Below are 13,019 nucleotides of genomic sequence, written 5' to 3'. Positions count from 1 at the left end.
TAAAAACGTTTTTAAAATATATATACAGATAAAAACAGTGTTTATATATTATATATATATATATATATATATATATATATATATATAACATTTCTATTATTTCTGTTTTTATCTGCATATATATTTTAAAAACGTTTTTATGTTCTTTTTTTCACATTCTCCTTGTACAGACCTTGAAAGTGTGAGAGTGTAAGGTTATTTATCAGTCATTATCAGTTGTGAAAAAACGTTTTGGGCAATCCGAAGTAAACAGGTTTAGCCTAATTTGTTCTGCTGATAAACTCGTTGCTGTGTGATAATAATGTACATTTATTTATTCTTTTATGTTACTGGCGCTATGTAGTTTTTCTCCCATGACAGTGTCTTAATGTGTGCGCAAGTATTTTTTTTGCATGTTGTTCCGGTCAGTGCTGTGTCTCACGTAGGCCTTATGACTTTTTCACTTGCACACAGTGAGAAACGGCTCCAGTCCTCTCTTCAAGCCACCTGTGATTCATTGCATTTTCAGCCCAATGTTCGTCACAGCCTGAGCTGTGTTTAGAACTGATGGCAGGATTATGGCGCTTTTAAGATGGACCACTATATCAGGTAGCCAGGCTGTTTGAGATGTTTATGTGGCTTGGATGTTTAAATCAGTTGATAATCATAACAAAGCCCAGTCACATTTAACATAGCACATGGAGCGGTGATTATATTGTAGAGATGCTAGGGGCCGAGCAGTGAACAGTGTCTTGTTCCTTTTTATGTTTCTTTTTTCTTACATAGAAGTTTGTTACAAACCTTACATGGTTTGTTTGATACATTATCATATATTTTAGAGTTAGAATTAAATTGAGCCCCTCCAGTTATGACCAGAACACACACACACACACACACACACACACAGAATATATACAAAAAGAAGCAGTTATTTGCAGATAAGGTGAAGTTGTGGTTGTTTTATTAGATCACGGATTGGAAAGAATCTGTTTTTGTTAAGGCCAAAATAAGTACTGGTTAATCAGGATGTATTGCATAATACATTTCTATTTAAAATTATATTTCCAAAATCCAGAAGAATTCATAATTAATTTGTATAAAACATGCTTTTTTTTCTGTTGATACAACTACAAGGCAGTACTAAACTATGAAGAAGTTTGAGCAGTTGCAAACAGAATGCAAATAAGTGTGCATGTCTTTATTTTAACATTTCAAACTGATGATTTAATATATATTGTTTATTGAATGTGATCATTCTAATTTGTTTATCATTAAGGGTAAACAGTGGATGCGTTGAAGAGAGATAAAAGACACTGGACATTTTTAGGTCCATTCCATGGAGTCTTCTCTATGTTGTCGGACATCTTAGTTATACTGTACTGATAAAGGGCATGGTGAAAGAAAAGCTGAGCTATTGAAGAAATTGCACAGAGAAACCCAACATGACCATCCAATTGTGTCGCATAATCTGTTTGCACTTTAATCACATTGTAAGCTGGTCAGTTACGTACATGTCGAAATACAGTTCATGAAAATGCAGCAGTCAGCATAACAACCGTAATGCTTACAGCCTTGAATTAATATGTGCGTGCGTAGATCAACATCGAGCAAAAACCATCATGAGCAGCATCACTGGTGTGGTCAGTTATTGGTCAGTTGTGGCACAGAGCAGCTAAGCTGGATATTTCACTGTTGCCCATGGTAACATATGGGTGCTGCTTTCATGTTTCGTCACTTTGTGGACTCTTGTTTTTCATGTCAACTCAAGCTAGTTGGTGCCATGTAATGTCTCAAAGCACGAACTCCAACTACGGAATCTTATATTTTCAATATAAATATTCTCTGACAAAAATAAATGCTAGTCCCAAAAGAGACACGAAGGAAATATTTAGCCCTTCAAATGTGATATTGTTGCTATATGGATGTATTGTCATTTAGCTAGGCTGAATGTTAATGCAAGATAATCTACAAGTTAAATACAAATATTGAATCAGCATTTGATGCCAACATATTTATTTATTTAATAAGGTGTGATACGAGACCCCTCTGCTTCAGGATCCTGATCACACTAGCAGGGTTTGTTTTGTGATAATGACTGCCTGATTTCCTTACTATAAGGCAGAACTATCTTAACCAGCTGAGTAATGGTGCTTTTTGTGGCATTTGTTTGAAATTTTTAGCATTTTTTAAAATGATTGTCATTATTATCGTTGCGTATCACATTGTATAGTAGTTGACCGAGCCCATCCAGTTCACTAGTCCATGGCGTAAACTGTGTGTTAGGACTGTAAAATTGATTAATTGCTTCCAATATAAAAGTATGTGTTTTATATATATATATATATATATATATATATATATATATATATATATATATATATATATATATATATATATATAATGTGTGTGTACATACATACTTTTATTTTGGAAGCTTTAATCGATTTCACAGCCCTGCTAATAATAATAAAGTGTAATTATTGTATGACGGCAAAATTATATGTAAACTGATGAACAGCGCTGACATTTGCTGTTGAAAAAGGGTACTGCAGTATTAAAGTAAAGAAGAATGAATATTTACATGTCATAATTGATGACAGTTGATCACATTATAAAATATCAGTTATAAACATTACATTTTTGTCTGCAGAAAACACAGTGTAAGTTTGTTTTTCGTTGCTGTCAGAATGATTCAGATAGCTTGCGATTGGAATGCAGCTTGGTCATGTGCTATTAGTGGCTCATGTTGATATGGAAGCTGTGAAGTTGGCAGTGGTTGTTTGTCTCTGGGGTGTTTTGCCATATGGGTTTGTAGAGAGTTTTGGGTATTTCGTGATGTTCGTGACCTCAGAAAAGCGAAGAGAATGAGAACAATCACTACTTGGCTCATAGCTATTTTCAGTTTTGCCAGCTTTCTGGAAGGTTTAATATATTGTGTTTGGGTAAGGTTTCAGCTAATCTTTTTCAACACGTCAACAATAAGCGAGGACCCAGAAGGTTTAGACGTACATAAGTAATGCTGAAGTCATGAAAGGTTAAAATGCTGTCACACGGGCCTGCATCTTTCAAACTCTACAAACTGACCAATGTTTATTTGATGAAATACAGTCTGTTTAACAGCTTACTGCTGATTGTGACAGTGTTTCTATTTTAGTGCACTCTGCTGAGAAACTGCTGTTGTTTTATTGAAATTGGAAATTTATGGGAATTCCACAGTGTGTATTTTATATTCAAACCATTGCAATGGTATGAATGAAAACTGACCAAAACATTGCATTGTTTTCTTGGGGAATATCTTTCTTCGTTGAACTAAGAATTTAAATTCTAAGACTTTAGTTATATACACTGTAAGAAATTACTTGTAAATGCAACAAAGATTATTGGAGTTTTTTTAAGAAAATAAAATCATTTTTTAGTCTTTCTACTTCAAAATTGCACATTTAAATCACTTATTTGTGTGAAAATTATTTCTAGTTTTTTAGTATATATATATTTATATGTGTATATGTTTATGTATACGTATGTGTGTGAAAGTGGTTTGTCAGGAGAATCATTGTAATGAATTGACGACATGTTAAGGGCCCGTGATTGTGTGTGTGAATGCAAATGCCAGAGAGAGGCCATGTGTGCTCACAATAATTTCCCTTAGTTGAAAATGAATAGATCACTTTTGCGAATGCGATGCCTGAATGTGGGAGATGTCCTGGGCCGGGAATCCCCAGCAATGCATGTGGCACATTTGGAAGGCGCTCCATATTATGTATCTATGAAAGAACAGTGAGACTGACAATTCATAATTCATTGGACTTGATGAGAGGGATTTACATTTTCCCGCCGACGAGGTGTCAGTGAGGTGAAAGTGCGTGCGGAGATTCACAGTAAAACATCATCATCCGAACATCGGTTTATGTAAGCTACTCAAAAAAAAAATTAAAAAGAAGGGAGCAATCGCATAAGTGCATCTTTTCATTAGGTATAAAGGCCTTGTTACACACAAATCTTATTTAAATGTTTTTCTACCTTGCTTTGGCAAAGTTGATGCTTCACCCATTAGTTGTTAAGTTTAATATATTGAAATGTTCTCTTCTGCTGAATGTGGTGCTAGTGTGTTTATCTGTGAGAGCTGGAGCTCTTCAAGCTCTGATTCAGTCTCTACATTTTATTTTGGATTAAGCAGGAGCATTTGCAATTACTCATCAACATGAAGCGTGTGTGTGTGTGTATTTAAGGAATAAAGCCTGTGTGGTATTACATGGCCTTCTGCCATGGTCTGTGCAACAATGTTGTGCCACAGTCTTAACGTCTCATTGAGACTTTTGAAACATCAGCTGTTACTGTGCTTTACTGTAATAATACAGAGGACTTAAAATAGTAAGAGACAAAGGCTGTCACACAGATAGCGTGGCGTTATTGTAAGTACAGTCAGCATTAGTGTCCTTTTCAAATGAATGATGTAAAATGATCAAATAAAATTATTTTTGTTTTTATTTTCATCTTGTATCCCTTTAGTAAGTGCACACAAAAAAATCTGAGTGCAACAGAAAAATTATTTAATTTAGTAATGAAATGACTAATTCTTTTGGTAATTAAAATTCATCCTCAGACTTATTATACACAGTTGTATTTGTAGTCATATAGTGGCAAGCAATGCCTCTAAGCAACCCTTAAATATAAAGCAAAGAGAGCGAGCGAGAGAGAGAAAAGGTGCATGTGTGTGTGTGTGTGAGGCGGTGGAACAGTGGAGTGGAGCTCCTCTCAGCTGTCACGTTCTCCTGCACTAATGCCATGTGGAATGATATAACATTGACGTCACTAAGTGGTGACGTATGAGAGTATGTCTACAGAAAAAAAGGCAAGTTTTACTTATTGCCTTGTAGAATTTACTGACTGCCTCCTCAACGGCATGATCAGAGTAGAGAACACTCCGTCCATACCGAGCACTCGGAGACATGATAAACCATTGTGTGTGTGTTTTCTCGTAGAGGTCTGATAGTTTCACTATGAATATTTCTCTTTAAATGAAAATTACAGCTTGAAAAACAATGACATCAATGCGTTTCAAAAATGTCATTCGTAGTCATAAATGAAAAAGATGAAGTGATGTGAAACAGGGTGTGAATCTCTGAGAATGCCTTTTAAAACAAGTGAAAAGAGAATGGGGAGGCTTGGCCCTATTATGTGTGAGATGAAGCGCTGTGATCTATTTCCATTATTGGAGTGCGAGTGAGGTTTTGGTCTCTTCTCTGAATGGACTGGTATGAGTGCGTGTATATGTTTACATGTTGAAAATTTAAAACACATTTTAGGATTAAGTTCTGCTGTTTTTCTGAGTGACTGCCTTCCTTTTGCAGCATGTATAAATCGGTGGTTATGTGGGTTGTATCTGTTAACACTGGTTACGCAAATCCCCCCCCCCCCCCACCGACCCAAGTCGCAAATTTAAAATGAGAAGCAGGGGATAGACGACAGTGAGGAATGATCTTTAAGCCGTAATCTCTTATTAAATACTAATCAAATTACTACTATTATTATTGTTATGAAATTAACATCATTAAATAAGGAACTTCCCGAATGATGTTTATTTTTAAAAAGTCATTTTTTTTCTATTGAATTTTTAGTTCAAACAATAATGAACTGATATAGTTAAACTATTACAAAAATTGCACTTTCTTTTGTCTCGGCTAGATTTGCAGTGCATTCTCGATGTAATGGTGTTAGATTATCTAATAATGTGTTTTGTGCTCTTTATGAGGGGAGCAGTAGATAAATGTGTCCTGTTGTGCCAGGAACCGTGCCAAGCTGGAATATTTCAATGCTTGACGACGCTTTCAGTTGCATTCTTTGCATCTCTCTCAGTTCGTAAGTTGTCCGTTGCATTTGAAGACAGTCACAAAGAACCGCAACATAAAACCAGCCGTTCCTCTCTGTTACTTCCCGAAAACCCCTCTTATTTTTTTTCTTCCCAGACTTCCACCCGACCCGATCCTAACAGCACCTGTGGCGTGAGTAATTACTGTAGCGCGCAGCAGCTCTCCAGGTTAAGGAGGAAGGGGTTAACAGAGTCTGCAGACTGAAACAGGATGCAGCGAGTGCATTGTCAGCCTGCTGGTGTGAGTGCAAACAGATGAGGAAATGCTGGAGCGGCTACTCCAAAACTCGGTTACCTTGGAAACCGTTTGCGTCATGATCGCCAGCAATTAGCTTGCAGCTCTTTAGTTTTTCATGCAGCGGTTGCCTAAAGCACTGAAGTGTTGCTGTTAGTCAGGTTTACTAACAGGGTCTGTTACTTTTTAAATACTACATTTTTCTTTTTTTTTCTTCTTGTTACAGCCTTGACCACGTGTGCATCATTTCTATTAATTTGTCTTGATGTCTCATCCAGTTGCTGTATTTTTTCAGACGAGTTCAGCAGTGGTTTCTTTAATACATTACATGTGATTGACATGATTAACATTGATAAATCTTATTAATTTAGCACACAAGGGATATTTGAGGACAAGCCGTCCGAGCCAAACTCTTGTCAAATTGTACTCTGGCTGTTCCTCATTTCCCCAGCTTCTTATCTGGCCTTTCTCACTCTCTCTCCACAGCCGTGTGTGTGTGTGTGCGCGTGCTCTCGCTCACCGTATCCATGCAGTGCTTTGTGTCTCCATGTTTTGGGGACATTAATGGAAACAGTAGAGAGATAAGTGGCTTTTCCTGGATGTGTTGAAGTGACGGTTCACACCTTCCCTTTGCGGACGGGGTCGAAAGCGGGCTAGGAGACCCGCGGGTCAAAACAGGGACGTCTGGCACACCTTCCTTCTTTATAATAGCCACACACTCAGCACATCTCATTGGTTTTAAGTAGGCCCAGGGATTTTCTGCATGGCTTATCGGGAAAGGTTTATTGCACCATAAGGTTCCCAGACACTCAAACATTTAAGGTGGCCTAGTAGCTCTTAAGTCCACAAGGAGCTTGTTGATCCTTGAATGTGTCCAGCATTTGAAAAAGCTGTTTGTTCGCTTGGCCGGCTGCGGGGGGACGAACACATGGTCAGGTCCGACGGGGAGGAGGGAATTGTGGGTCGAATGTAGAGTTCGTGGGTGAGTTACTGAGCTCGGGAAGCCTGTGTCCAATTTACGTAAAGATCCTGATTGTAACTTTGCTTTGGCTCTTTGATTTCCATGACATGAGTATGAAAGGCATGCAAGATTTTATTTGTTTGTTTATTCATTACTTGAGTTGTTACACTTGACAATTAAAATTTGAGAGCTTCATTAAAAATACTGTAATAAATACACAATTCTCTAAAAATAAATCGAAATCATTTTAAGCTTTTTTTTTTTAATATTTTTTTTTTAATACTGTAATTTCCAGGATGAATACTTAATTTTGGAAACACAAGTATTATTATGTTTAGTATTTCATTTATTTTTAATTGTGTGTGTGTGTGTGTGTGTGGGTGTGGGAGGCATAATTTTATTTTAATGTCCCAAGTGTGTACATTATTCTGTGAAGACACGGCAAGTATTGGCTAAATCAAATCGACCTGATTTTTTTCCTAAAAATATAAAGCTCCATATACGTGTGTGTTTGAGGAAGCATTAAATTACTGTGGCAATACATTATGCCATTGAAACACAAGTATCTTAAAAGCGTTGCTGCTCTCCTTTTTCCTCCTTTTTGCCTCTTTCTTTCTTACTTTGGCCATCTGTCTCTCCCTCTCTCTCTCTCTCTCTCTCTCTCTCTCCCTCACTCCGTTTCTGTCTTATTTGAAAACAGTGTCAGCGCTGCTGCTTTTACACCAAAAGACTGTTGCTAGGTGACTGCTGACGTCAGTGGTGGCTACAGAGGAAGGTCTGTGTGTTTAGCTGCTGAGAGCGAACCCCACTGAAAGAGGGCAAAACTATGAAACGCTGTTACTCACTACAGTGCAGAAACCTGAACTCCTGGAAGAACTGACCTAAATATTCCAAACATTTCCTTTTGTATTAAAAGTTTTCACTGTGAAAATGTAATGCTAATAAAATGTAGCCGTTCCACCGGCCCCCCTCCCCCCACCCCCTGTTTTGCGCTTCAGCTATGATGACGTCAGTCGCATTTCACAGGAGGGGAAAAGTCAATCATTAGTGTCAAAAGAAGGGCCTTGACTTCAGTGCCGGCGTCTCGCCCCCTCTCGCGTGAGCCCTGTCCTGAATTTTCTTGACTTTGTTTATGCTGCTCAGGAAGTCCTTCTTTTCAACAGATGAAATGGTTAAAGGCAGATGTTTTGCAATGTTTTAATAGGTTTAGAAATTGCATTTTACTAGGCTTTTTTTATAATTCTTTTTGCAGTTGTGCTCTGATCCTGTCAGTTTTTTTTTTTGTCTTTGTGTGTATGGTTCAAATTTTTAAACTGATATTCAAAGCAGGGACCGCTGTATTTTTTAAAGTGATCAATGTTAGTTTACTCTTGAAATTAATTTTACAATTAAAGTATGTTTGTGTACAATGCAGGTTTTGTTAGCAAATCAAATATTTCAAAATATATCATGCAATAATTATTAAAACATAAAAATATCAAATGTAAATGTCTCTGCTTAAAAAGACTACTTTTTTTTTTTAATTGAGCATTTAGTGAATGTCTTTCAGGTCTGTCCACATAGTTACACATTGACATTCTTATTGGTACATGACTAAAATTTCTTCTAGGTTTATAGAAAAACAACATCGTAAATGTAAGTAATGAGGCATAAAAGTACTGTCTGTTAAACCCTGTGTGTCAGTGTATGTCTCTTTAGGGCTTGGTGTACTTGCTCATGTGTGTGTTATGAATGACGTGAGCTGTCATGAGAGATAAGAAGGCCACTCAAGCATCTGGCTTAATGAAGAGTGTGATAGGCGTCTGTGGGAATCACGTGGCCATTAGCACAGAAGACTCGTTACTTTAGTGAGCTCTCGCACAGACACACGCTCCGGTGGTGGTGGTGGTGCTGCGCTAGATTAAATCAGAATCGTGGACCACCCAAACTGCCACGTATGACGCACACACACTGTTCCCCACCAGGTTAATGAATAGAGGCATCTAAGAAACAGACAAGTGAGCTTCCATTGTTGATTGTAGTTTTTTTTTGATTGAAGAGAAAGGAAAAAAAATGCAAATTGCATGCCAGTATATATACAACATATTATATTTGTGTTAGTATATGTAAAAAAATATACACAGCATGGCATTTGCTAGGATATAGACGTCCGTTTCTGCCATGGAATAAAACAAATACATTTGTTTTGACTTTTTAATCTAGCAATTCTGACTTTTTTCTTGCAATTCTGAGTTTATATTTCGCAATTCTGAAAAAAAAAAATCAGAATTCAGTCAGAAGTCAGTTTTTTGCATTTTTTCTCAAAATCTTGACTTTTTTTCTTAATTCTCTACATCATTTACATTTACATTTAGACATTTAGCAGACGCTTTTATCCAAAGCGACTTACAAATGAGGACAATGGAAGCAATCAAAATCAACAAAAGAGCAATGATAAGCAAGTGCTATAACAAGTCTCAGTTAGCTTAACGCAGCTAGGTTTTTTTTTTTATTCATATGTGACCCTGGACCACAAAACCAGTCTTAAGTCGCTGCGGTATATTTGTAGCAATAGCCAACAATACATTGTATGGGTCAAAATTATTGATTTTTCTTTTATGCCAAAAATCATTAGGATATTAAGTAAAGATCATGTTCCATGAATATATTTTGTCAATTTCCTACCATACATATATTAAAACTTAAGTTTTGATTAGTAATATGCATGGCTAAGAACTTCATTTGGACAACTTTTTAAAGGCGATTTTCTCAATATTTAGATATTTTTGCACCCTCAAATTCCAGATTTTGAAATAGTTGTATATCGACCAAATATTGTCCTATCCTAACAGACCATACATCAATGGAGAGCTTATTTATTCAGCTTTCAGATGATGTATGAGGAAAGTTTCATTTGGACAACTTTTTAAAGGCGATTTTCTCAATATTTAGATATTTTTGCACCCTCAAATTCCAGATTTTGAAATAGTTGTATATCGACCAAATATTGTCCTATCCTAACAGACCATACATCAATGGAGAGCTTATTTATTCAGCTTTCAGATGATGTATGAGGAAAGTTAGTGTTAGAGGCCTTTTTTGCTTTTGTTAATCAGAAGTAGTCAGAATTATGATTGTATAATAAATAAAAAGAAAACATTGATAGACTGCTAAAAGATTAGAGAAGCAAGTGTTAGTTTTTTTATATATATATTATATATAATATAATATATTATATATAAATAGAGTGCAAGTCAAGGGGCAATTTACATTTTTTAAATTTTTTATAAAGAATAGAATTAGAATAGAGAGTGCTAGAGTTAGAGGGTCAAATAAAGATGGAAGAGATGTGTTTTTAGCCGATTCTTGAAGATGGACTGATTTGGGCTGGTCGTTCCACCAGGAGGGCACATTTAATTTAAAAGTCAGAGAAAGTGATTCTGTGCCGCTTTGGGATGGAAAAAAAAAACATTGAGTTTACATCTAGAAGTTTGGATTTTTTCCCCCCTCTGAATTCTGAATTCACATCTCGCAATTCTGATTTTTTTTTTTTTGCCAAGGAATAAAAAATAAAAAATATGACTTTGACATTGTCTCACAATTTGGGCTTTTTTCTCGCTATTGTGAGCTTATATCTCACAATTTTCTTCTCAGAATTGCGAGTTTATATCTCACAAGTAACATCAGAATTAAAATCTTGCAATTTTGACTTCTTTTCTCTCAGAATTCTCAGTTTATGTCTCAGAATTCTGACTTTATCTCACATTTTGAAGAAAAAAAGTCATAATTGTGAAACAAGTTCCCTTTTTTATTTTTGTATCCCGTGGCAGAAATAAGCTTCCATATAGGATAATTTTCTTGAGGCGTCTTTTTAAACTTTTTGTCCCATTTTTGAAGTGCTTTTAAGAGGGAACGGGCTCTTGGGAAAGGGAGCGTGATGCTCCTCTTCGCTCGTGCCCGGAGAATGACTGCAGCAGCTGCAGGGCTCACACAGTGCCGTGCAACAGGGATCATACAGGAGCACGGCAAAGCCTTTCTCAGCTGCACACAGACAGGCGCTCGTGGAGAGTTAAAGTTCCCTGGCCCGATGACAGCAAACACGGCCCTGCGTACACATAGGAAGGGATGTATGACCAGAAGCCCTATCATGATCCCTGTCGCAGCCCGTATCATTTTCGCTCTCGGCATCATGGCACACAGGACAAAAGAAGCTCAGTGCTCTGATGGGCACCTGTATCCTCGATGACAGGCCACTGAGGTAAAACCTGCTTAGGGGCGCCACGGATGCGAGCTTGACGTTACCCGGTTACATGCTTGCTGCACGTAGGCAGAGGAACCTTTATGAATCATTAAGACAATGTAATTAAAGGGAAAAAATGTGCGAACTGTCACCCTTAGGCCTCCCAAGATTTAGTTGAGTTTGTTTATGCATCGGAACAAATTTTGAGAAATTTAGGATTGCATCACTTGCTCCCCAGTGGATCATCTGCAGTGAATGGGTGCCGTCAGAATGGCAGTTCAGGCAGCTGATAAAAACATCACAATAATCCACATGACTACACGTCACTCCAGTCCATCCAATAATGCCTTGTGAAGTGAAAACTGTGTGTTTGTACAAATCCATCAAGATGTTTTTTTTAACTTCTAGCTAAAATATGAGTCCTCTAACTATTGCTTTCTCCAGTAAAAAGGTCGTCTTATCTGTATCAGGGAAGAAGTGTGCACAGATCAGGTACCATTTAGAAGTGAAAACAATCAATTATGTTGGTGGATTATAATGTGAGAGAAGGAGAAGAAATTGTTCCAGTAGAGAAAGCATCTGTATGGATTATGGGCTCATATTTAGGCCAGAATTGACAGTTTAATGTTAAAATGCCTTAATAATGGATTTGTTTCTTACAAGCGCACAACTTTTCACTTTACAAGACGTTAATTAATTTTGTGGATTATTGTGATGTTTTTATCAGCTGTTTGGACTCTTATTCTGGCGTCACCCATTCACTGCAGAGGATCAATTGGTGAGCATGTGATGTAATGCTAAATTTCCCCAAAACTAGGGGTGTGCGATATGATGATTTTTGATCGTAGACGATAAAAATGTCTTCACGATCTGCTTTCGAAGATATATCATAGTATTGTGCTACAGCGCACATTCTATCAGCTGCAGTTCTGGCGCCTCTGTCTCTGTAACGTTATAAGTTACAACACGATATACATTCACATCAGTGTTAACTCAGCAGTAGAGTTACTCTCACGGGACACTGCACTTATTCGCAATCACAAAAGTACATTATTTGCATGTGTTTTAAAGCCTTGCTGGTTAAACGTTTCATTCGCATGCTGTTCTGATGTCCGTGCGCAAGCTAAAAACAGCGCCTGATTACTGGACTAAGTTATCTTTAGCGCTAATACTGTCAAAACACACAAGGTTTACATATAGACTCAGTTGGTTATGTCTAAAATAAAAGTAAACAGTTGAGAGAAAAATGGATTCGTGCCTGTATATTAGATGCATGCAGGTCTTAAAGGGACAGTACTAAACATGCTGCCGACAGTCATTAAAGAGATAGTTCACCCTAAAATTTCATTTCTGTCATTATTTACTCAACTCACATGTCGTCCCAAACCTGTATTAATTTCTTTCTTGTGCTGAACACAAAAGAAGATATTTTGAAGAATATGAGTAACCAAAGAGTTGCTGGTCCACATTCAATTTAATAGTAGGAAAAAATACTATGAAAGCCGCTGTGGACCAGCAACTGTTTGGTTTTCCACGTTCTTCAAAATAGCATTTATTCTCAGCAGAAGAAAGAAACTCATTCAGATTTAAAACAACTTTTGAGTGAGTAAATGATGGTATAAAAATAAAACACTATGACAGAATTGAGAGACAGATGACAGAATTTTTATTTTTGGGTGATCTATTTCTTTAAAGTTAGTAAAACAACACAGAGAAAAATCACTCTCTACTCTTGACTGAAAAACTTTAATACAGT

The sequence above is a fragment of the Sinocyclocheilus grahami genome, unplaced genomic scaffold (genome assembly GCF_001515645.1).
Source record: "Sinocyclocheilus grahami isolate Dianchi unplaced genomic scaffold, SAMN03320097.WGS_v1.1 scaffold76.1, whole genome shotgun sequence".
NCBI classification, from domain to species: Eukaryota; Metazoa; Chordata; class Actinopteri; order Cypriniformes; family Cyprinidae; genus Sinocyclocheilus; species Sinocyclocheilus grahami.
This window is presented reverse-complemented; position numbering follows the sequence as displayed.